The sequence below is a fragment of the Canis lupus genome, chromosome 21, assembly GCF_048164855.1.
Source record: "Canis lupus baileyi chromosome 21, mCanLup2.hap1, whole genome shotgun sequence".
Taxonomy (NCBI): Eukaryota; Metazoa; Chordata; class Mammalia; order Carnivora; family Canidae; genus Canis; species Canis lupus.
The window spans coordinates 40,767,430-40,792,414 of NC_132858.1; the positions used below are offsets into that span (position 1 = coordinate 40,767,430).

Consider the following 24,985-nt stretch of genomic DNA (forward strand, 5'->3'; position numbering starts at 1 on the left):
GAAATGTTGACATTTCCCCCAAGATGCCAGCTGGCCATCCTGTTGCTCTACAGTAAAGCCCCTCAGTATACCAGCCCTTCCTGTACCCGAAGAACTTCCAAGGCACTCTTTTAAGTGCCTCACTCTTAAATATTAATGGACACAAAAGGACCATGTGACATTTGAATCAAGTCTCCAGCATGAAATGCAGAAACAAAAACAAATAAGCAGAAAAAAAGAGCTCAGGGGAAACAGAAACAGTACCAAACAGAACAGAATCAAGTGTCAAAGAAACTATACTTAAAATGCTCAGAAAGCTAAGAGAAGAAAACACAAAACAAGAATAAGGTGCTATATAAAAATAAAGATAATTAAAGACAAAGGAAAAAAAACATTTGTAAATCTTAAATGATGTAGCCAAATAATGTCTTTCAACGGAAGGATCTCTCAGAATGTAGGACAAAAAAAGACAGTATATATAGAGAAAAGGTGGGAAATTAGCCTATTAATCCAGAATGCCCAACATCCAACTAATGTGAGTTTTAGAAAGGGATGACTTAAAAGAGAGTGAGGAAGAAATTTTAAAAGAAATGGCACAGCATTTCCTAAGATATTAATTTCTAGTTTGAGAAGGCTACCAAGTAGCCAATGAATGAACAAAGGTATACTCCAAAGTACACCATAATGAAATTTCAGAACACCAGGCAGAAGGAGAGGATGCCCAGAAGCTTCTGGAGAGAACAAATGGACAAAATTTAAAGGAAAAGGGATGAGATGGTATCTAACCTCCCAACAGACATGTTGGAAGCTCAAAGGCAATAGAGCAATGACTTCAAGATACTGAAAGAAAATGATCTGTAACCAAGAATGCTATATCTAGCCAGACTGTCATGTAAATGGGAAGATAGAAAGGACATTTTCAGGCAGGAAAGCACACAAAAAATCTCTCTCTCTGCACCATTACTCAAGAAGTTACTGAAGAATGTGGTCCACATGGAACTGGAGGGTATTATGCTGAGTGAAATAAGTCAATCGGAGAAGGACAAACATTATATGGTCTCATTCATTTGGGGAATATAAAAAATAGTGACAGGGAATAAAGGGGAAAGGAGAAAAAATGAGTGGGAAATATCAGAAAGGGAGACAGAACATGAAGGACTCCTAACTCTGGGAAATGAACTAGGGGTGGGGGAAGGAGAGGAGGGCAGGGGTTGTGGGTGCCTGGGTGACAGGCACTGAGGGGGGCACTTGATGGGATGAGCACTGGGTGTTATTCTATATGTTGGCAAATTGAACGCCAATAAAAAATACATTTACAAAAAAAAAAAAAGAAAGAAAGAATATGGTCCACATAACCAAAGGGAGTGAACCAAGTATGAGGAAGATGAATGTAGATCCAATATAAGAAGGAGATGAAGGAAACCTCCAGTATGAGAATCAAAGGAAGCCCCAGCATGACAGCTCTGCTCCAGGTCAGAACATAGCCAGTCAAGATGGGAGCAGGAAACCAGAGGACTCTAGGAGGCATATGTCCAGGGGAGAAACAGGCCAAAAAGTTAAATGACAAATTTGACCATGTAGAAAATCATACTGAGAGATATTTTATAGAGCTGTTGGAGGTTGTGGAAAGACAATCAGACATTCCCCTTCCAAATGAGTAAATTTAAAAAGCAGTTATTATCTCTAGGAACAATAAAATATAATTCAAGAGAGGAAATGGAGTCATATTAACTTTCTGGTTCAGCAGCGAACAATTCATACGTAGTCATTATAATGAAAACATTGAATATGTATGGACCTAACGAAAGCTGAAGTCTAATTATATTGGGAATGGAGGAATAATATTCACCTATCATAAGGGAAATTCAGCCTTTTTTCAGTAGTCAGTGTCTAAAGCAGATATGTTAAAAGGTAATAGTACTTGTACTACTTAGAAATATGGAAGTTAATGCCAGAAGAAACAGCTCAAATGTTGAAAGGGGTTACCTCTGAGGGATGAGGAAAAGATGGGATACAGGAGACTGATAGTTTTTATTATAAGAAGTGTAGTACTGTTTGACTTTAGAACTATTTGTATATGTAACATTCTTATTAAAGTAATATTTTGTGGGGGGAAAGTGGATACAAATCCTCACCTCATATTTAGAGCAGTATTTTGGAGCAGGAAGGAACGTTTTAAAAGCAATACAATGGGGCAGCCCGGGTGGCTCAGTGGTTTAGTGCCGCCTTCGGCCCAGGGCCTGATCCTGAAGACCCGGGATCGAGTCCCAGGTCGGGCTCCCTGCATGGAGCCTGCTTCTCCCTCTGCCTGTGTCTCTGCCTCTCTCTCTCCCTCTCTCTCTCTCTGTGTCTCATGAATAAATAAATAAAATCTTTTAAAAAAAATAAAGTAAAAGCAATGCAATAGAAACTATCATTTGGCTCTTGGAAAGAAGCTGAAAGCCACACACATCAGAGATTAATATTTACTTATCTATATGCCAGATTCACGTGGGTTGATAACTTGAATTGATATATGTAAAACCATTGACATCAAATAATTACTCAGCTATACGTTTGGGAATGTACTTGAATTTTCAGAAGTCCTGAATTATTCTGTGATCTTTTTACAGTTTTAAGGTGTTGGGGAAAATATTTTGGATTACAAATAGACTGATGTTTGTAAGTAAGTCTCATTTAGAGTATCCGGTACTAGCATCTGTTATGTAGAGTCTGGTCTCTCTCCTCTCAAGCATAGCTGGAAAACCTGCCATCCATAGATGACACAGGGCTTTCTATAGTTTTTGAGAATTTTGCATTTTTAGGAGCAGTACACCTAATTCCAAAGAAAACTGTGTCCTTCTTCCCCAGATAAGGACACTTTGAGCAATTAGGCACATAATAGTTAACTTTTGATTGATTCTGCTAATGGAGGAAATTGCATAGATAATCTAAACACTGCCTGGAAAATATTTATGTTTGGTTTTGAACCACATTACATGATTTTAGAAGCATATTTACGCCTTACATGATGCTTCCTTAGATTGACTCGCATGAAAGATGGGTATGCTTTTCCCAAGTGAACATATGCTGTGGGTGGGGGAGCAAGAAGTGGGTGAGCTAGGTTGAAAGTAGGACACGAATTAAGTAAGTGTATGTTGACTGTGTTTTGGCATCACATTATTTCCTAGACAGTCTATTTTACTTCCAAGTGGGATCCCACACAACTTGAGAAGAATCAAAAGTAACAAAAGTCTGAATGTCAAAATATCCCCGGCCTTCCTTCTGATCCCCAGCAATGCACAAGATAGAGAGAGCTGGCACTCCCAGGCTTCAGATCATCAGTCTGTGAGATCAGAATCATGAGTAGCTTCCCTTGAATGGGACCATGCTACCCCCTTCCTCACGCACCATGGCGAATAGAATGTGCTCAGTAAATTATGTAGAGGATACATGAGTGCGCAAATTGTGTTATCAAAGAGCATCAGCCCTACTATTTACAGAATGATTATCTCTCAGTAAGTACACAGCCTTCATTTGTTCCATTTTCATTGGAGGTGAACTTGGGAACCAGAATTGGGTTCTTCTGGGGAGAGGATGGTACTTCTCATTATTTTGGCAGTCTCCTTTAAGTAAAATATGACAGGGTTTCTCTGGTGCCTAATCACTCTCTTTTGTTAATGTGCTCTGGCCTGTGGTTTCAGTGACAAATTAAAACTGAATGGGGAAAGCTTTATACAAAAGTAGAAATAAATGAGAGAGATTATAAAATTCCATGCTAAATTATTTACAATTCTACTCATTCACCTCCTTGGAGGATTAGGCTCTTCAGAACTTTTTTTTTAAATATTGCACTTCTGGGATCCCTGGGTGGCGCAGCGGTTTGGCGCCTGCCTTTGGCCCAGGGCGCGATCCTGGAGACCCGGGATCGAATCCTACGTCGGGCTCCCGGTGCATGAAGCCTGCTTCTCCCTCTGCCTGTGTCTCTGCGTCTCTCTCTCTCTGTGACTATCATAAATAAATAAAAATTTATAAATAAATAAATAAATAAAATAAAATATTGCACTTCTGTCTTTATTGAGATATGATTGGCATATAATCCTGTGTACATCATAACTTTCTTTTATAGGGGATCCCTGGGTGGCCCAGCGGTTTAGCACCTGCCTTTGGCCCAGGGCGCAATCCTGGAGTCCCGGGATCGAGTCCCACGTCAGGCTTCCAGCAAGGAGCCTGCTTCTCTCTCCTCCTGTGTCTCTGCCTCTCTCTCTCTATGTCTATCATAAATAAATAAATCTCTAAAAAAAAAAGAACGTTCTTTTATTATATACGTAGAAAAAAGACTGCTTTATGGGTGTGATGGGTATCTGTTGTTTGTACGACAGTATCAGCCATTGTTTTTGAAGTAATATGTAAATAATGAAAAACAACCCAAGTTTTATAGCCAGACATAACAAAATAGACATTAAAAATAATAAGTCTTTGGTTACTGCTCTTAAATTCCTCAGGAACAATAGTTAAAATGCTTCACGCTGAGATTTTCTACTGGCCCGTAACTGGTGAGTTTCACAAATTGGTTTATTTTCTCTTCCTCCCCTGGAGTAATCTGGTTGTTCTAGAATAAATATGGTAGAGAATAAACATAAGTAAGAATGTTACCAGCTGGGACGCCTGGGTGGCTCAGTGTTTGAGCATCTGCCTTTGGCTCAGGTCATGATCCCGGGGTCCTGGGATCAAGTCTCACATCCAGCTCCCCGCAGGGAGCCTGCTTCTCCCTCTGCTTGTGTCTCTGCCTCTCTCTGTGTGTCTCTCATGAATAAATAAATAAAATCTTTAAAAAAAAAAAAAAAAGAATGTTTCCAACTGAAAAATCTCTCTTTACTTCGCTCTCAATTTTCAGGGCTCCTTACCTCTAACATTTCCAGAATGAAGCCTCTCACTTGGGAAGTTTCTCTCCTCTTTCTCCTTGTTAGCCATATAGAGTGGTTTTTTTTTCCCTTCCATATGGAAATAAAGCCACTTTTTACCCACTCTCCCCCACCCCCATTGTTTCCCATAACCTGGGTCCCACTGTGCACGCAGAACACGATAGGAGAGGATTGGAGGACGTCACGCTCCCATCTGCCACCAGAGCTGATTATGAGACATCTGGTGCAAGGCTCAGCTCTGAAAGTTTACCCTTCAGCAGCTGGCGCTCCGAACATTCGAAGATGATCAAACTATAACCCGGCACCTGCCTCTGGAGCTGTTGTTTTTCTTAAAATCTTGTAACATACAGTGATTTTTCTCCTTAATTTTCTCTGGTTTTATGAAATTAAAAGCTGACCTCCCTTTGTAGTCTAACTTCAGGGATATTTAGCCAAGGCTTTTTTTCAAGTTTATTTACTTGTTATCTCTCTTGTCTTCAATCTTTTTCAAATAAGTTTAACGTGGTCTCTATTCTGCAGGAGGGACAGGGGGTGAACACCTACCAGAATCTGAAGTCTAAACTTGGGCTAAAATTGGCTCGTCAGGGAGGCATTTCTCCTTCACATCACTTGTGTTGTTGGGGGAGCCTTGACTTTTTCACCCAGCTGTTTGCAGGAAGGCAGCTCCTCTGGCCTCATTTTCTTCTGACCTCTTCTCTCCCAAGTTCCCAAAGCAGGAAATTGAAAAGGGAGACAGTAACTAAAACTTCCGGAGCCTTCCTCTAAGACTTCTGCAGCCTTCACAAGCCTCAGTGCTCTTATTTTTTAAAAAAATAAGAACCTTTTGGGATCCCTGGGTGGCGCAGCGGTTTGGCGCCTGCCTTTGGCCCAGGACGCAATCCTGGAGACCCGGGATCGAATCCCATGTCGGGCTCCCTGCATGGAGCCTGCTTCTCCCTCTGCCTGTGTCTCTGCCTCTCTCTCTCTCTGTGACTATCATAAATACATAAAAATTAAAAAAAATAAGAACCTTCTGTGTATGTCATATACATCACGATTCCTGCATACGTGATGATTCTTTCGTATGGATTTTCTTGAAAGTTTTCTAGAAATTTTTACATTTATCTTGCACCTTCCAGAGTAAAGCTAGAGCAGTGGGAGAAATCGAGTGTCTTACGGAGAGGTGTAGGTCAGGGGGTCACACACTGAAATCACCTGGAGAGGATCACAGATTCCTGATGGCTAGAAACTTCTCCCCTCCCCACAGAGTTATTAAATCATTCAGTTTGAGATGCAGCTTGGCATTAAAAAAAAACTCCCCAGGCGTTTTCAGCAGGTAACTTGAGGATGAAAACAACCATTTTTGTTTAGATTTAGATTCAAGCCCCCCTGAGCGAAATCTAGCACAGGGCTCTATCTTCAGCATACAGCTTCTAAAAAATGCCAGCGCGTAGCCCATTCACGAAAGAACTCTCCACCTTTTTTGGTAAGAACTGGAGGATGTTCTCGGGTGGCTATTGAACCATGATCCTACCCACGAGAGGCCCTGAGAAATCTATTAGTGAGCTCTTATAAGCTAACATAGTTCAGATCCAAGCATCATTGTATCAACTACTAGTTCTTTGCTGACGTTACCTGTCGTAGGAGACTATAGCCACTGATAAAACATTTCCCATTTTTGAATTGACAGTAGTCAAAATAACTTGTCATTGAATTCACAGATTAGTCAAAATACTAATTATCAAGTTTCTCTTCTATCACCAGACAAATATTACACTGCCACAGTCATAAATCCCAATTGCAGTTTCTGAGTCTTTCCATTAGATTCAAGACCTGTGTCTGTTCGGATCATCAGCCCCATGGCTGCAAGGTGCCAACCTCACACATCCTCCACAGCCTCTCACCCAGGGCTCTTGCTCAAGTAAAACCCAGGCGTGACCTGCCAGCACCGTTAAGAGTTCTTCACTAACTTTCTTTTACCCAATGGTCCCCAGGAAACCTCTTCTTTACATACTGCCTCTAACACAGCCACAAAACAGTATTGGGTGATTATGAGCAAGCTGACACACATAAAAAAAAAAAAAACAGGTTAATTAGCAGCATCCATGCCTGCTCCCGGAAGAAGCAACATCTAGAATTGGTGATAACAAAACTGAGCCAGTAGCAGCATTTTCTTGGTAGAAAGACAACTTGGTATCAGGCAGTGTGTGTGACATCCAGCAGAAGTAATGGCTTTCTCCTCAGCCATTAGAGCCCTGCTCAGAGCCGAGCTGTAAGTGAGGCCCTGGGGCAGACGCCCCTCCCCTGCCTGCACCTGCTACTTCCCCTAGAGACGTCTATCATCGTTCACAGTGGTTTTCTGGCCCCAGCTGAACATAAGAATCACCTGGAGCAACTTCTAAATGATAGGAGGCCCAAGCTTCATGCTAGATCAATTGAAAAAACCTTCTGGGTATTGGTATTCCTTAAAAGCTCCCACATGGTTTTGATATATAGTGAGTGTTTCAAATCACTGACCTGGCTCTCACCCCACTCCAGCCCCTCCCCAGTTCTCAGACCTCATCTCTGCCCCAATCTCCAAAAATGTTTCCCCCATAACAAAGCAGCAATCGCCCAGGCTTTTCCGTTGAATCTGCATTATCTAGGTTCTCCCTATGGCCTCCTCCATGTGGGACCAGCCTATGCTCTGCTTCTTCCACACCTGCAGAGCAACCTCGAATGCTTTTTTACCTGGTGGGCTGGGTCACTCCTAACGAGGCTCCCAGCAGAAACGGGTCTCTATCCTGACGCATTTGTCTGACTCTTGTTTTTTAAAAACTGTGCTCTAACTTGATTTGCAAAGATGAATTGTGCCCAGCGGTCAAGCTCTCAGTTAGCTTGCTGTTCATCCTGTTCATGATTCTTTTCAAAAAGGACAGCAGGGCACAAAAATGAATTAGAAGCAAAACTGGAACAAGGGTGGATGGTGTGCATATGATCCAGGCCTTCGTTAGCATTTGAAACAAGGGTGGCGTCACGGAAACACCCCTCCATCCCTGGGTATTCAGCAGAGGTGAAATGTTCAAGACCTCCGTGGCTAGAAGTCCCAAAGGTACAGCAAAGGCTTCTTTTTCTAAAATCCTTGTTCTTTAAAATTTTCTTTTTAACGTGTCTTGCAAATTAGTTCAATTTTATCTGAAGGTAAATGTTGCTTGCACACCTGAAAAACAGAATGAGACATTTATCTGAATGGAGAATGGACTCCAAAAGGCTCTCCTATTATGAAACAGTGTGCCCGTGGCCTAATTTGTGTTTAAGTAAATTTCAGTAGTTGGAAATCGTTCTTTCCCAGGACTCCATGTCCCTAGATTTATGTCAGTTCCAAATAGGCAGTTCTCTGGGAGAATGTGCTACCTGGTGTCCAGATTCAGAGCACATTTCCAATTTGGTCTTATCCTCTGGTGGCGGAGAGGAGTAGGCAGTCCAAAACCCACTGGGTCTCCTGGATTACATATTAGTTCTTTTTATTTTTTATTTATGATTTCTTCATTCATTTGAGAGAGGGCAGGGGGAGGAGAGACAGAGGGAAAGAATCTTAAGCAGATGCCCTGCTGAGTGCAGAGTGTCCCTACCTTCCCCCTGGGGCTTGATCTCACCACCCTGAGATCATGACCTGAACCGGGATCAAGAGTTGGAGGCCTAGCAGACTAAGCCACCAAGGCGCCCCCGTGTTAGTTGTACTCAGGCCACATCTTTCACCCTCAACTCCTCCATCAGAGAACTGCCCTGGCAAGCACAGCTGTCCAATTGAGGAAAATTTGGGCTGCTTCAAGGATGTGTTGGTTTCAACTTTCCCACCGCTTCTTGTGAAGTAAAGTGTGTTTGAGACAGCGTAGCTCACGGGTGATACCTCTGGCCCTGGTATAAATCTTGACTTTCTCAAAACTAGGAACAGCCAATTTATTGAACATACCTGTGCCCCAGTGTCCACATGGACCAAATAGGATTGGCCTGTTGTGGGGGTTGAATGAGAGAGTATGTGTGGTAAGCATGCAGCTTATGTTTATAATTGCTATTGTTAGGTATTTAGGAGCATTTTTTAATTTGGAAGTTTTTTCCCATATAACCATGGAATGAATATAAAGCATGTTACACAGAAGCATTGACTGGCTGTATTAACATATTTTTGGTTGCAAGAAACAAAAACCCATGCCAGCTTGCTTAAGCAGCCTGAATTATTAGGAGGATACAAAGAGATGTTAATAGAATTCAAGGATCAGAACACAGCCTGGAAAGGACCAGAGCCAGGGACTGCTCTGTGATTCTCCTCTTTGCTCTCATTCTCTGTGCACCTGCTTCCTTCCTCTTTGCTAGACCAGCTTTATCTCCTCCTCAGTCATTTAGCAAAACTTAGCTGCCAACAGGCCCAGTTACCAAAAGAAATCAAGTTGGTCTCTCTCAATCCCAACCCTAAATTTCTTGATACAGGTCTCAGATTTCCAGTCACTGAGGTCAGGGCAAAGCAATGTTTTGGAGGTTTTTATTTGTTTTATTTTTGTTTTGTTGTTTTGTGGGGGTGGGGGGAGGATCAAAGGAGAGGGAGAGAGAATTTTAAGCAGGGTCCACACACAGTGCAGATTCCAAGGCTCTATCTCACATCTGAGATCATTACTTGAGCCAAAATCAAGAGTCAGATATTCAACTGACTAAGCCACCCATGAACTCCAGAGCAGAGCAGTGTTTTATAAATGGCTGCTGGGAGCCTACCACTGTATGTGGGCTCTGGGTAAGTAGAATCCTACAAAGAAAGAGTTGAGGAGGATCTTAAGGTAACTTGGAAGACACAGCTAATCTGCGGTTTAAATGATCATGGTTCATGTGGTGAACCAACTATATTATAATGAATAAATTTTTTTTTGTCTTAAATACAGTCCTTTAGAACTTGAATTGCTCCAAAGTAGGTTTACGTACTTCCAGGGATGATCTAGAAATGTGACTGGTAGAAATCTTCCTGGATTGGAGATGAGGAAGAATTTTATGTGATATTAAAGTAAATGTAATTATTTGTGCAAATGACCAAGTTGTAGATGGGAACACTTGAATGTAATAAGGATATCAACTCTCCCTAGGCTAATCCCTTAGCTCAATCATAATCGATAAAGGTATTAAGAGCCCCCCCTCTCTTTTTGGAAGCAAATAAGGTAATTAGGTTGAAATTGAAAAACAGACAAGCAAGAATGATTAGGGAAAGTTTGAAAATGACCTGTTATTGGGAACTAACCTCAACTAGATTTTATGACTATAAAGCCTTAACAAGTAGTATAGTGTGGTACTGGTGTATAAAGAATCAATTAGACAATGTAATTAAGTAGAAAGTTCAGAAGTGGACTCTAGTAGTGGGATTTTGTGTTTGTGTGTCAACTGTACTTCAATAAAATATTGCATTAGTTTCAGATGTACAACATAGTAATTCTACAACTTTATATATTTTATGCTCACTGCAAGATAACTACCATCTGTCACCATGTAATACCATTGACTATATTCCCTTTGCTGTACCTTTCATCCCCATGACTTACACATGCCGTATGGAACACTGTACCTCCCACTCCTTTTCATCCATTTTGCCCATCCCCCCATTCCCTCCCCTTTAACAACCATCTGTTCTCTGTATTTATGGGCCTGTTTCTGCTTTTTTTGTTTGCTCATTTGTCTTGTTTTTTAGATTCCACATATAAGTGAATCATATGGTATTTGTCTTTCTCTGTTTGACTTATTTCACTTAGCATAATACCCTCTAGACCTAAATATGTTGTTGTAAATGCAAGATCTCCTTCCATTGTGTGTATATACACACACACACACATTTTCTTTACTCATTCATCTGTGGATGGACACTTGGGTTTCTTCCATATCTTGGCTATTGTAAATAATACTATATTAAATATAAGGGTGCATATATTTTTTTGAGTTAGTCTTTTCATTTTCTTCGGGTAAATATCCGGTAGTGGAATTACTGGATTGTATGATATATTTCCATTTTTGATTTTTTGAGGAACCTCCATACTGATTTCCACAGTGGCTGTACCAATTTGCATTCCTACCCACAGTCCTTTAGACTGTGCATTAGGGCTCCTTTTTTCCCCACATTCTCACCAACATTTATTACTTCTTGTCTTTTTTAGCCTAGCCATTCTGACTATGTGAGGTTTTGACTTGCATTTCCCCAAGGATTAGTGATGCTAGGCATCTTTTCATGTGTCTGTTAATCATCTGGATGTCTCTGAAAAAATGTTCAGGTCTTCTGCCTAATTTTTAATCAGAATCTTTGTTTTTTAGGTGTTGAGTTGTAAAGTTCTTTATATAGTTTGGATATTAACTCCTTATTAGAGATATCATTTGTAAGTATCTTCTCCCATTCAGTAGGTTACCTTTTTGTTTTATTGATGGTTTTCTTCAGTGTGGAAAAACTTTTCATTTTGGTGTAGTCCCAATAGTTTATTTTTTGCTTTTGTTTCCATTGCCTAAGGAGACTTACCTATAAAAATGTTACTAAGGCTCATGTCAAAAAGATTACTGCCTATTTTTTTCTTCCAGGAGTTGTATGGTTTCAGGTCTCACATTTAGGTCTTCAATCCATTTTGAGTTTATTTTTGTATTTTGTGTAAGAAAGTGGTCCAGTTTCATTCTTTTGCATCTGGCTGTCCAATTTTCCCAGCACCATTTGTTGAAGAGACTGTCTTTTCTCCCATTGTATGTTCTTGCCTCCTTTAGATTAATTTACTAAATAAGCATGGGTTTATTTGGGGGCTGTCTATTCCGTTCCATTGATCTATGTGTCAGTACCATGCTGTTTTGATTACTACAGCTTAATTAATACAGTTTGAAATCTGGGATATGATACTTCCAGCTTTGTTCTTTTTCAAGATTGCTTTTGCTCTTTAGGGTCTTTTGTGGTTCCATACAAACTTTAGGATCATTTGTTCCAGTTGTGTGAAAATATTGTTGGTCTTTTGGTAGGGATTGCATTGAATCTGTAGATTTCAGTGGATAGTGTGGACATTTTAACAATATTAATTATTTTAATCCTTGGGCATGAAGTATCTTTCCTGTATCACCTTTAATTTCCTTCATCAGTGTTTTATAGTTTTCAGAATATAGGTCTTTAACCACCTTAGTTAAGTTTATTCCTTGTCATTTTACTCTTTTTTGGTGCAATTGTAAATGGGATTGTTTTCTTAATTTCTCTTTCTGCTACTTCATTATTAGTGTATAGAAATGCAATGGATTTCTGTTTATTAATTATGTATCCAGCAACTTTACTGAATGTATTTATTCTAATAGTTTTTTGGTGAACTCTTTAGAGTTTTCTATGTATAGTATCATGTCATCTGCAAAGGGTGCCAATTTTATTTCCTTCTTACTAATTTGGATGCCTTTTATTTCTTTTTCTTGTCTGATTGCTGTGGCTAGGACTTCCAGTACTATGTTGAATAAAAGTGATAAGATCACAAACATGAGAAGGGTATCTATTCTTAGAGGAAAAACAGTTGTTTATCATTAAGTATGATGTTAGAAAAAAAAAAGTATGATGTTAGTTGTGGATTTATCATTTGTAGACTTTATCATGTTGAAATATCTTCCCTCTAAACCCACTTTGTTGAGAGTTTTTTGATTATCAGTTCAATTTTGTTACTAGTAATAAGTCTGTTGTAATTTTTCTCTTTCATCCTGATTCAGTTTTAGAAGATTGTATGTTTTTAGGAGTTTATTCATTTTTTTCTGGGCTGTCCAATTTGTTAACATGTAATTTTTTGTAGTAGTCTCTTACAATCCTTTGTATTTCTGTGGTGATGGTCATTACTTCTCCCCTTTCATTTCGGATTTTAATTATTTGTGTCCTCTTTTTTTCTTGATGAGTCTTGCTAAAGGTTTATCAATTGCATCTTTGAAAGAACCAGCTCTTGGTTTAATTGATCTTATCTAGTTTTTTAAATTTCTATATCATTCATTTCCACTCTCATCTTTATTATTTCCTTTCATCTACTAACTTTGGCCTTTGTTCTTCTGTTTCTAGTTTCTTTAGGTAGAAAGTTTTATTGGGTTGTTGTGGGGGTTTTTTGGTTTTTTGGTTTTTGTTTTTTTGCATTTTTCTTGTTCCTTGAGGTAGGCTTGCATCATTATAAACATCCTTCTTTTGTTGCATCCCAAAGATCTTGGACTGTTGTTTTTGCATTTTCTTTTGTTTCCATGTATTTTTAAATTTCCTATTTGATTTCTTCATTGACCCATTGGTTGCTTAGTAGCATGTTGTTTAGTCTCCATGTATTTGTGTTTTTTCCCTTTTTTTTTCTTGTAATTTATTTCAGTTTCATACCATTTTGGTGGGAAAAGATTCTTGATATGATTTCAATATTCTTAAATTTATTGAGTTTTTTTGTGACCTAATGTGATCTATTCTGGAGACTATTCCATGTGCACTTGAAAAGATATGCATTCTGTTGTTTTTGAATGGAATGCCCTGTAAATATCATAACTCCTAGATGGAATTTTTCTATGACCAAGATGGTATTGCAAGTCAGTGGGGTGGTCTGCTCAATAAATGATGTTAGAACACCTGAGTGCAATTGGAAAATAAAAACAAGATTTGACTCTCATGTCACACCATACATCACAATAAATTAAAAATTAAAGAATGTGGCCATGGAAATTCAATAAAACACTGAAAGAATTTTTATATAATGTCAGAGTAAAAAGAAAGACATTCCAACTATGACTTAAAAATCAAAGAGTAATAAAGTAAAAAATTGATATATTCAAATACATGAAATTCAAAAAACTTCTTAGTGGCTAAAAAGCACATTAAGTAAAATCAAAAACTGAAAAACAAAGTGGGGAAAATATTTGTAACTCCTATCACAAAGAGCTAAATATATTGATTATATAGAAAAGCTCATAGAAATCAATAAAGAAAAAATGAAACAGAAGGAAAACAAAGGATATGAAAAAGGTCACAAAAAAATTAAAAATGGTTTGATTGAACAGATGTTCAGCTTCACTCATAATAAGAGAAATGCAAATTTGAATTGCACTGAGACACCAGTTTTCACCTATCAATTAGCAAACCATCAAAAAATTGATAAGCTATTATGTTTGTGAAATCATGGAGAGATCACCTTTCGTATGTAGCTCATGAAGTGTAAATTGGCTCAATTCCAAAGAATGAGATATGGCCATATCTATAAAATGAAATGCACACATCATTTGACCCAGAAATTGAAGTTCTGAGAATTGATCCCACAGATAGGCTTGGAAATTTACAAAATGTCTGCACAAGGTTTTTCAGTGCAGCAAAAAATTAGAAACTAGAAGTCCATCAAATGAGAGCTAGTTCAATAAACGGTGGCATATATATATATATACGTACACACACACACACACAATGCAAAGCAATGGTGGGGGGAGAAAAGCAGGGTGCAGAATAAAGTGTATCATGTGCCAAATATAATTTTAAGAGGATTAAAGAATACATGTGTGGGCATGCACTTGTATTTACTTCATTATTGTCTAAACATCTCTGAAAGGAAAGACAAGTGACTGAAACTTACTGTGATCTCTTTAGCAGGGGGCTAGCAAGTGGGAAGGTGGGCATAAAGATTTTTTGTTAAGCTTTTTAGACTTTTTCTGTCTGAGCTATATGCATGTGTTATAATGTAGTCAAAACTTGCAATAAGTACAGCTTTACAGAATAAACATATGTTGGCATAAGATAAAAATTTTGCCTCAGTTTAAAAAATAAAACAGGAGACCTTTTCTTTTTTCTTTTTCTCTTTTTTTTTAATTTAGTAGTTGCCTCAACCCTTGTGGGCACTCCAAACCCTTCCCAATCTAGTCCTCAGTGGTATCTTTCAAAATAGATTCATCCTTTACTTCATCATAGAAATAAGAAATTCAACTGAATGATATTTGGTCTTGTCACCTGAAATATAATTGCCAGTGAAAAGAAATTTTTAGAGGGGTGTCAGGGCATGATCTCTGGGTCCTAGGATTGAGCCCCATATCGTGCTCCCTACTCAGCAGGGAATCTGCCTCTCCCCTCTGCTCATGCTCTCTCTCTGTCTCTCAAATGAATAAATAAAATCTTTTTTTTTTAAAGAAATCTTTAGAAATTCCTTGGTGAATACTGTTTTCTCAGAATATCTCACAATAATTGTGTTCCTGACAAAAAGAATGTGAGGTGATTCTGTGAAAGAAATCATTTATAAATACAGAAAAATGTTTCTAAAAAATCATATCTAACTCCTCTTGTGATGTGATGTGAGGCTTTTCTGCTCTGTCGGGGGTAGGTTTTCCATACTGCTGCTCTTCAGGACCAGGATCACCCTCAGAAAGCAGAGCAATGCCTCACGGAGAGACCCCACCACCACTCTCCAGGCGCTGTGGCCTCTGGAAACCTGAGGCTCTTCTCTCAGACAAATCTGGGTTTGACTCCAGGTATTATTACCTCTTCCTAACTAGCTAACCAAAAAGAAGATACTTTATCTTCTGAGGTCATTTTCCCTAGTTACAGAAGAGAGCCATAATAACGCTGTTGGGGAGTACAAATTTTTCTCTGCCCTTTTAGGTCAGTGGGGGCCTGTAAATTTAATGCACACAAGACAAATTAGCAGGAACAAAGGGATATAAACGTATTCATATCCTTACATACATGGGAATTCCCAGAAAAGAAACGAAACCCAAAGAAGTGGTTAGACTCAGGAGCTTATATGCTCTTCTTAACAAAATAAAGAAGGTTTTGGCTTCAAGGGATGATAAATTGTGGAGAAGTGACTAGGACATAGAGGAGAGGTAATTAATGGAAGAATAGGGGTATTTTAGTAAGATCCCTTTATCCAGACTCATGCCAGGGATGGCTCTCCATCCCCTGTGATCTCCTTATCCTAGGACAGGAGAGGGGGGAAATTTATGCCTGGTTTTCAGGCAGATAACTCTTTCTGCAACTGCTGATCTGCTGATCCAGTTGTAAATGATCCTTATGTCAAAGGACGTATGAGAGGACGGCATATCCTGACCTCCATTGATGCTGATGAGACTTAAGTAAATTATGTAGAGCAACAACACCAGCGCCAGGTGTATCTTAAGTGATCAACAAATTGGTTGTTCAGTTTGCAAATGTGGATTTTAAAGAGTTTGTTCACTTCCACTTGGATTGCTAGTTGTTCACCAATTATTTTCTGCAGCACACTCTGTGTGCTATTAACATTTTCCAAATGATCATCAACATCATTGTAAGTGAAGAAAAATAGTGCTATATGTGCGTACAATGAGGAATTATGATTCACAGTTTTATTTCTGTGAAATAGAGTATAAAAATTGGCAAACAGAGAGAAAAAAGATCTGAAAACTTTTTGGCTGCATTATCTGGTTTCCATTGGGAAAAATAGATTCTAAACTCAACAAGAAAATCGTTTTAACTGGGAAGACTCTCCAAATTTACTTCTAATGTGTATTGTACTAAAACAAGTTAAATGGGCAGGCACAAATTATAGTTGTCCTAATCAAACATAAATATAATTATAGGAGATTGTGCTATTGAATGTTTACATAACCTAAATCATTAGTCTCTAAGTTGGTTTTCTGCAAGTTTAATACACTTAGAATATAACAATGAGATTTGAATTATCAGCTCACTGTTAATAGAAGCTATTTCATTTATTCAGTATTCAGCAAGCTTCTACTGAATACCAAGTTCTGTGCTAAGTGCTGGAATACAAAGATGAATAAGCACAGTGCCTGCCCCAAACATCACCCCCGGGAGCCTCTATGGAGCTGTGAGCATGAATATCTCAATTCAGTCTACAGGGCACTATAGCACCACTAGAAACAGGCATTGATTATCTTGAAGTCAAACATCCTATCCTCTGCCCAGCGAAGATCACAGAACAGTCTGGAAGTCTCAGGGAAGTCTTAATTATTTACTTCTGTTCATTTAGCCTAATAAAAGCAGAAGTCTCCCTATTTTTTTTAACTATCTGTAATAGTTTAAATGTATGAGTTGTAAACCTAAGTTTTTCAGGACGAGAAATTCTTCTCTGTGGACCAGGTCTGGAAAGCTTCCTCCTTAGATCTCAAAGGCTCATGTCCCCCCCCCAGCACTGCAAGTAAAAGGGCCTAAACTAAGTCAGGTTGATACATTTCCAACTCAAGGTAGCTCTGGACCTCTAGTAGCTGGATTCAGCTTGAGCTGTGATTCCTGACTAAGAAAGAACTCATTCAGCATCCAAAGAAATATAATGAACTAGGGCTGGAATTATGAATTTGAGTTCTACAAGCATCTAGGAAAGGCCCAGTTTGTCTTCCTATTGTTTCCTTGGTACTTAGCACATGTTTGCAGGGTTTTGCTATATCAAATATTCATTTAAAAAGTGCCATATGATATTTAGAAATGTTTTAGTGCTCAACTAGAGTGACTTAAAGAATAGTTTTCTCATGTACAATTGCTGGAATTAGTTTCAATAATCCTATAAGGCCAGTGCAGAAAACTTGATTCTCTTGTCCTTGTCCTCACAGTCATGGTTGGCTGCTGCAGTTTCTGCCACTGTTTTTATGTTCATCTAGGAAGAAGGAGGTAGAGGGAGGGGCAACATTCATATCAGGAAAGCAAAAGCTTCCCAGGGAGCCTACAGCAGGCTTCTGCTGACAATTTATTAGGCTGGAAAGGGAGTTGGGAAGGGAGTGAGTCAGCCAACCGCCAGAGTCAGCTCTTCACCACTCTCATGGATGCAGTGAATGATATTGGAATAAATGGTTAATTGGCTTCACGTGTCTGCTAATTAAAACAAATTGATTCTTATAGGCAGTGATACCTGGTTTCTGCAGGAGGCTTCCAATGAACTGATTGGAGAGTGAAATATATATTATTGCTATTAGATATTTAGATGTGTGTTCTCCACCTTTTTTACTGGGTAGGCCGGGCCATTTCCATCTGACAAATCAAAGCATCAATATACTTATCCCTGTACCTCTCCTACGTAGGAAACCAGTGGCAGAGGTGGGAGTTCTGAAGAGTGCTAGTCCATTCGTGGGCTGCTTCTATTCATAAAAGTGACAATAACAACTCTGTACTGAGTGCTTGCCCATGGCCCAGCCCTGTGCTCAGAAGTGAGCTTACCCGGGATGGCCTCTCTGGGCCCTCCAATCGCTCTATTTCCTCAATCCAAAGACCAAGCTCTGTAGAGATGTCTACAATGAATAGTTTCTTTCTCCTGACCCCCACCAAAAGGAAAGCTGTCCTTAAATCAATGAAGTATCTTTCCATCAGTGGCATCGAAGAAACCAAGAGCTATAGTATTATTTCCATCTGAGACACAAAAGCTTGTAAAGGTAAGTTTTGATAACTCGCCCAGTGCTCATCTCCAGCTCTAGAGACCAAGCTGGTGTGATCGAGGCCAGCACAATTTTTTTATATTCAGACTGACATGGTACTATGTGATATAGTAACAACTGTGTGCATGTACTCACTTTGTGCCAGGCACTGAGCTACATGCTGGTCATAGAGAAGACTGCTTCATCCACACAGCAGCTGCCCAGTGACTACTGGTCCTAGTCAGCACAAGTCCCATCCAAAAACAGATTCTAAGGATTTTATTTATTTATTTATTTGACAGAGAGAGGGCACAAGCAGGGGAAGAGGGAGAGGAGAGGGAAAAGCAGACTTCCCACTGAGCAGGGAGCCTGATGTGGGGCTTGATCCCAGGACCCTGGGATCATGATCTGAGCCAAAGTCAGATGCTTAACTGACTGAGCCACCTAGGCGTCCTGGGAAAACAGATTCTAAAAGTAAAGTTACTTATATTAAAGTCAACTTACCTGTTCCCAGGTGCCATATCCTTTACCACTGTGTGGTACTAGTTCCTAGAGGGACCCGTGGGAACATTTAATTCTCCTGTATTTGACATGACTTGTCAGTTCCCCATGGGGCCCACACCAGAGGGGCCTCTCTGGACACATCCCAGCCTTCAGTTCTTTTATGTGCCTTCCCTTCCTTTTTTTTTTTTTTTTTTTTTTCTCCTGTATTCCAGTAGAGCAAATAGGTTAACTAGCAGAATTCACTTTATTGCATTAACTTGAAGAGCAGGGAAAGGCTCCGGGATCAATGCTAGGAACAACAAAATACATTGAAGGCCCCTAAAGAAAATGAACAAGGAGTAGTGGAAGGAGGGGTGGGCAAGGGGATGGGGTGACAGGCACTGACTGAGGGGGGCACTTGACAGGATGAGCATGGGTGTTATATGTTGGCAATCGAACTCCAATAAAAAAAAATACCAAAAAAAAAAAAAAGTCCCCTAAAGAATTCAGGATCTGGAAAATGCATTTCAGGGAGAGAGACAAGCAAATGAACAAAGTGATCTGTCCTGAAAGCTGTGGGAGTACATAGTAGAAAATAACTCTGCCGAAAATCCAGGAGTACTTCCCAGAGGAGGTGGCATGGACCTGTTACCGCTCAACAGCAGAGAAGGGGAGAGAGGACAGGTAAAGGGGTGGTGTGCACAAGAGCCCTGAAGAACAAAAGAGCTTGGAGAGTCTGTAGGGTGGAAAAGGCAGGGCCTGGCCTGGAGCAACCTCTCCACATGGTGATTAGGTTGGGGGGGGAGCAGGAGACCAGCCCAGAAAGCTAGAGGTCGAACCGAGCTATTTGCTGGATTTGGTGTTTGACAAACTAAATCTGAGCTCCTGCTGAGAGGGCACGAGGCTGCCAGAGGCGCTGAGGTCCAGGGAGGAGGATGGATTGGTGTGTACACGACAGCACAGAAGTGTGACATGACGGGGAGGCACAGGAGCAAAGAAAGTGACTATGGGGATCCCTGGGGGGCTCAGCAGTTGGGCACCTGCCCTCTGCTCAGGGTGTGATCCTGGGGACCCGGAATCGAGTCCCACGTCAGCCTCCCTGCATGGAGCCTGCTTCTCCCTCTGCCTGTGTCTCTTGTGAATAAATAAATGAATCAGAAAAGAAAAGAAAAGAGAAAAAAAGAAAAGAAAGTGACTCTGACACCCCAAGTGGAACGTGGGCTTGGTGGGAAGGGGGATGTCCTGAGGGTGCCCTAGCAGTGTCCCTGAATGTCTGACTCTGGAGTCGGGTGGGTGGTCCTCCGGCAGGACGTGGGCCTGGGCAGGACGGCGAGCCTGCAGCCCCCGACGGTGTCCACACGTCTGCAGTTCTAATAGGGTGCGCGGGCAAGGCCTGGGCCCGCTCAAGTTTGCGGGCAACAGGAGCTGGAGGAGGGTCCGTCCTGAGCCCCAGGCCCTGGGCAGGGGCTCTCCAGGCTGCGACCACGCCACCCACCTGCCTCCCCAGCAGCCTCCGAAGGTGCTGGAGACCACAGGGCCGCAGCAGCAATCCCTGTCCCTCCGGGGCCAGCAGCCCTGCTCTCGGGAGGCCCCTGGGGAATGTCTTGAATTAGTGACCCGGGAGCATGAGGGGGCACCTGCCCCACGGCCGGCTCCAGGCCCGAGCTGCGCGTAGGCAGTTACTCCGGCCACACTCCTGAACTCCTTGCTCAAAGCATGATTTCCATTACACGCCAGGCCTCCTAGAGTTGGCGACCTTCAAAGACTCTTCTAGAGCCTGCAGAAAGCCAGCCCTTTAATGCCACAAGCTGCTGCTGGCCTTTCCTGCCATCAGCGGAGACCCGGGGTGGGTGCTAGAAACTCCCCAGAGGGCCCCCCAGATGTGGGGAGGAAGAGGGACAGGCGTAAAAGCAGAGTGGGTGTCCCTTAAGGTGACTCAGGCTCCTATGGGGCATCACCCTGGAGCCCCTGAAACGAATGATCCCGGTTACCAAAGACAGTCTGGTTTAAAAAAAAAAAAAAAAAAACTCGCAGGTGACTTGCAGTAAGGGCCTGTCTTCATCTCAAAGGACTTTTAAGAACCTAACTGCCTGTCTTCGTGGGGCAGGGTCACCTCTGAGTAACGCGGGGGTGAGGACGCAGCCACCATCAGAATAAGTCAGACTGCATAGCGCCACGTGGGGTGCGGAACAAGGGTGAGTTTGAACCCAGCCCGTCAGGGAAGCTTGTCAGATCTTCGAACAAATGGAAGAGAGGCTACCCTTTCAATGGGGCCACGTGGAGAAGCGCTTTCCCTGGTGATGCGGTTTCTGTTCCGTGAGTTAAAACTCAAACCTCCCCAAGCTCTAAACTGGTAGCAATTCCCACAAAGACTCGATTGTCTGGGATACTTGTTGGCAGTGTTCTGAAATAGAGATTTTAAAGCGGAGGCTAGGAGGCTGGAAGGCCCTGGGAGGGTGTGAACCCTGGATGCAGGAGGGATTAAGATGCGGGGAGAAACCCAGCTCTGCAGCTCTGACCCCAGGGCCTTGGCACCTGCCCCAAGGTCCCTCTGTGCCTGGCAGTGGATCAGCCGTTCCCTGTGGCCCGTGCCCTCAGCTGTACGGCCTGGCAAGGGAGGGGAGGCCGCCGCCTGTCTTTGTTTTTCATACAGAGCTAGGTTCGATACAAAAGATCCACAATGTGGGGATCCTTGGGTGGCGCAGCGGTTTGGCGCCTGCCTTTGGCCCAGGGCGCGATCCTGGAGACCCGGGATCAAATCCCACGTCAGGCTCCCGGTGCATGGAGCCTGCTTCTCCCTCTGCCTGTGTCTCTGCCTCTCTCTCTCTCTCTCTCTGTGTGACTGTCATAAATAAATAAAAAAAAAAAAAAAAAAAAAAAAAAAAAGATCCACAACGTCTTTCATAAAGGTGTACAAATGAAATACAAATGACTTGAGCCAGGTGTTCGTCCTTCTGTCTCCAAGTCTGTACACAAAGATACATTTCTGATCCCACCTTCTGTGCTTCCAGCCTACACCACCGCTTTGGGCCCGCCCATGAAGCGCATCAAAGCAGGCCTTCTAGAATCACTCTGCCTGTCACTAGCAGTGAGACCTGGGAAAGGCAGTCGCTAACCTCTCTGAGCCTCCATTTCCGGATTTGTAAATGGTGATAAAAATTCTAGTCTCACACGTAGTGGTGAAGGTTAAACGACATCACATACGTGGGGCGTCTTGTGTGGTTTTGTGACCCATAGTAGATGCTCCGTGGTTGGTAGTTACCGCATCTGTGTCTGCCCTATGCGGTAGAGGTTTTGTGATGCGACGTGGAAAGGGAGCAGGAGAGAAGGCTCTGAGTTTCTAAGGTTGGTGAGTAGGTTCCAGGGGCTGCTTTTAACTCAGAAGGAAATGTAGCAGGAGGACTAAGTATGGGGTGAGATGCGTGGTTTGACACATGCTGAGTTTGAGAGGAGGAGAGGTCTAGAGAAACTTGGAAAGATGAACTGGTAGCCTGGACAGTGGGTGGTGTCGGGTGAAAGCATTAACAAGGGCATATAGGAGCTAAGCATCCAACTCTTGACTTCAGCTCCGGTCATGACCTCAGGGTCCTGCATACTGGGCTCCACAGGCCGTACTCGGGAAGTCTGCTTCTCCCTCTCTCTCTGCCCCTCCCCCATTCATGTGCATGCACCCATGGGCGCTCTCTTTAAAATGAATACATAAAATTTTAAAATTGAAAAAAAAAAAAAAAGCAAGGGCATGTAGACTATGAAGAAAAGGCCAAGGAAAGAGCTCCAGGGAGCACCAACATTGAAAGGTGGAGTGGAGAAAAGAGTCAGATAAGTCAGAGAAGTAGGAGCGGAAACAGCTGCTGACAGTTCCCTAGACTCGGGAAGTTTCAGAAACGAGGTCTCCTCCTGGGAGCAGAGGCAGCAAAGGTCTGAGAGGGTGAGGACGAAAGGAGGTCAATGGGGTAGGAGGTGGGTGTGAGGGGTGGTCAGTGAGATCATCAGGGTGCTAATGGCTGGGGACTGATGAGTGGGCGGGAGGTGAGAGCTCAGAGGTGGTGAATGAAGGCCGCTCTAAGGGGGGACCAAAGTTGGGGTTGGTGTCAAAGAGAGAAAGCTGGATACTAACTAAAGGCAGGCACTTTGATTCTACTCTGTGACCGCTGCAGTAGAAAGAGGGTCCAGGGGCATCTGTGGCTCAGTGGTTGAGCGTCTGCCTTCAGCTTGGGTGGTGATCCTGGGGTCCCGGGATCAAGTCCCGCATCGGGCTCCCTGCAGGGAGCCTGCTTCTCCCCCTGCCTGTGTCTCTGCCTCTCTCTGTGTGTCTCTCAGGAATAAATAAAAATAAAATCTTTAGGAAAAAAAAAAAGATTGTCCGGTGTAAACTGTAAACTGAGACATGCCAAGGTGCCTGGAGTTTTGAGGGAGAAGAAGGGAGTGGGCAGGGGGATCGATCAAGGGCTCTAGTGGGGTCTGTCCGGGAAGTAGAGGCTTAGCAAATGTGGGTAAAGGTGTGGGTCAGTGTGATAAGGCCATGTGGCTTTACTCACCGACACTGATGGAAATTAGGCTCCCAGCCTCCCACAGGGACCGGCAGATAGGGGTGTTCTCTTCTAGAGTTTCTTGGAGCAAACAGTAAACTCTCTGGGCAGCCTTGAGTTCTCCGGAGCACGCACAGAAGGAAGGGCTGGGTCGGCCCAAGGACGTGGCCTTAGAAACATGCTAGAGTCTGCTCGGGTCTCCTAGTGGAATGGAGGGTAGACAAAATCTGGGTGAGTGTCTGCGGTTCTGATAGGCTGGGTGTCGGGGGGAGGCCTAGTCAAGAGGAGGGCTCAGGGGAGCCTGAGTTTGGTCAAGGAGAGTCTTTGTCAGAGGAGTCAGGGTCATGAAAACGTAAAGATATTTTTAAACTGAGTGGAAGGATCAGACACAGAAGAAAGAACCAGAAACTGAGAACAGGCTACAAAGCAAATACACAGGGTGGGAGTAGGAGGCCGGCAGGGATGTCTTAAGTCTCACAGTGGTGACGTTCAAACCAGGGGTAAGCGGGACTTTCTCTGTAAAAGGCCAGAGAGTAAATACAAACCGTATACTACGGTCCCTGCAGAACCTTCTTTTTTTTGACCCTTTAAAAACACAAAAGTCATTCAGGCTGTGAGCTGGATTGAACCTGCCATCGCTTGCTGATCCCTTTTCCAAGCTGTGGTTTGATCCCTTGTGTGTGTGTGTGTGTATGTGTGTGTGTGAAGATGACCCTTCGTGCACCCCATCTGTACACTTCCACCTGTCTGTGGGGACTTTCTCAGAATGTTCACCTGCAAAATTCCATCCCCTCCTCCCAGCCAAGAAAAATAAATTACAACCTCATCTACTTGATGCAGAACTAATTTGTTGCTTGGCATCCCCCCAAATCCTCAGGCCGGATTCATTCCATCAAGCGGCATGCCAGCAGTCTCCATTCAGAGCCAGGTGATGCTGTCTCCTTGGAGACAGCACTTTTTGCCCACTACTTAAGCCTGATTGGGAGCAACTTCCTGCATGACAACACTCACATTAAAAATATCTTAGGATGGCACCTAAGGTCTGCCCATTCACCGTGTGCCAAGGAATTCCTGACTTGCTTCCAGAAAGAAACCACCAGTAGGCAGTTCCAGGTCCCCTTGGATTGCAGCTCCACATGTTATTTAATTAATGGGTTTCTTGGTTGCATCATCTAAGAACAGCAACGGGCACGCAGAGGCGGTATCTGTCCGAGGCGTCGTGCTAATACTTCAGCCCTGTGTCGTTGGCAGAGGTGCCAAGGGCTGGCTGACCAAAGGAATCTGCACCTTTCAGCTAACGATGTCTGAGAATGTCATTTGTTTGTTTTAAATATTCTGACCTGTTTCTGGGACCACGGGGTGTAGGTGGGGTGCCATGAAGAAATGATTTCCTGAACCTTGTCCCCTCTGAAGGGCACCTCTCAGAGAACCAGCATGTCATCGCGGGAACGTTCCAATTTAGGATCCAGACTGATCCAATTTAGGATCAGGCTTGGGTGGGAATCCCAGAGTCCGAGATCTCGTCACCTTGAGCAAGTTACCCTACTTGTCTGAATCATGGACTTTCTCCACTGTGAAATGAGAATAATCGCGCGTATCTTGCCTGATTATCATGAGGATTAGACATGATACTTGTAACCTTCCAAATGAGGCATCCAGCGCCCAGAAGACATTCAGTGGTTGTAGTAATAATAGTAGTAGAGTCTCATTTCAGAAAATAGAAAAGAAACTAGGTGTGGTTTATGCCCAACAGTTTGGATATTCATT

General features: G+C 42.3%; 1 protein-coding gene and 1 long non-coding RNA gene across 4 annotated transcripts in view; one reads left to right on the forward strand and one right to left on the reverse strand.

Moving 5' to 3' along the window:
• Positions 1-24,985, forward strand: part of LHFPL3 (LHFPL tetraspan subfamily member 3) — a 559,454-nt gene that overhangs the window by 299,470 nt on the left and 234,999 nt on the right. The gene's annotated exons all lie outside the window — the stretch shown is intronic.
• On the reverse strand, positions 4,331-23,711 carry LOC140613518 (uncharacterized). Its single transcript, XR_012014515.1, has 3 exons — positions 23,228-23,711; positions 7,593-8,061; positions 4,331-4,570 (listed from the first exon to the last, which is right to left on the reverse strand). It is a non-coding gene; the product is annotated as an uncharacterized lncRNA (long non-coding RNA).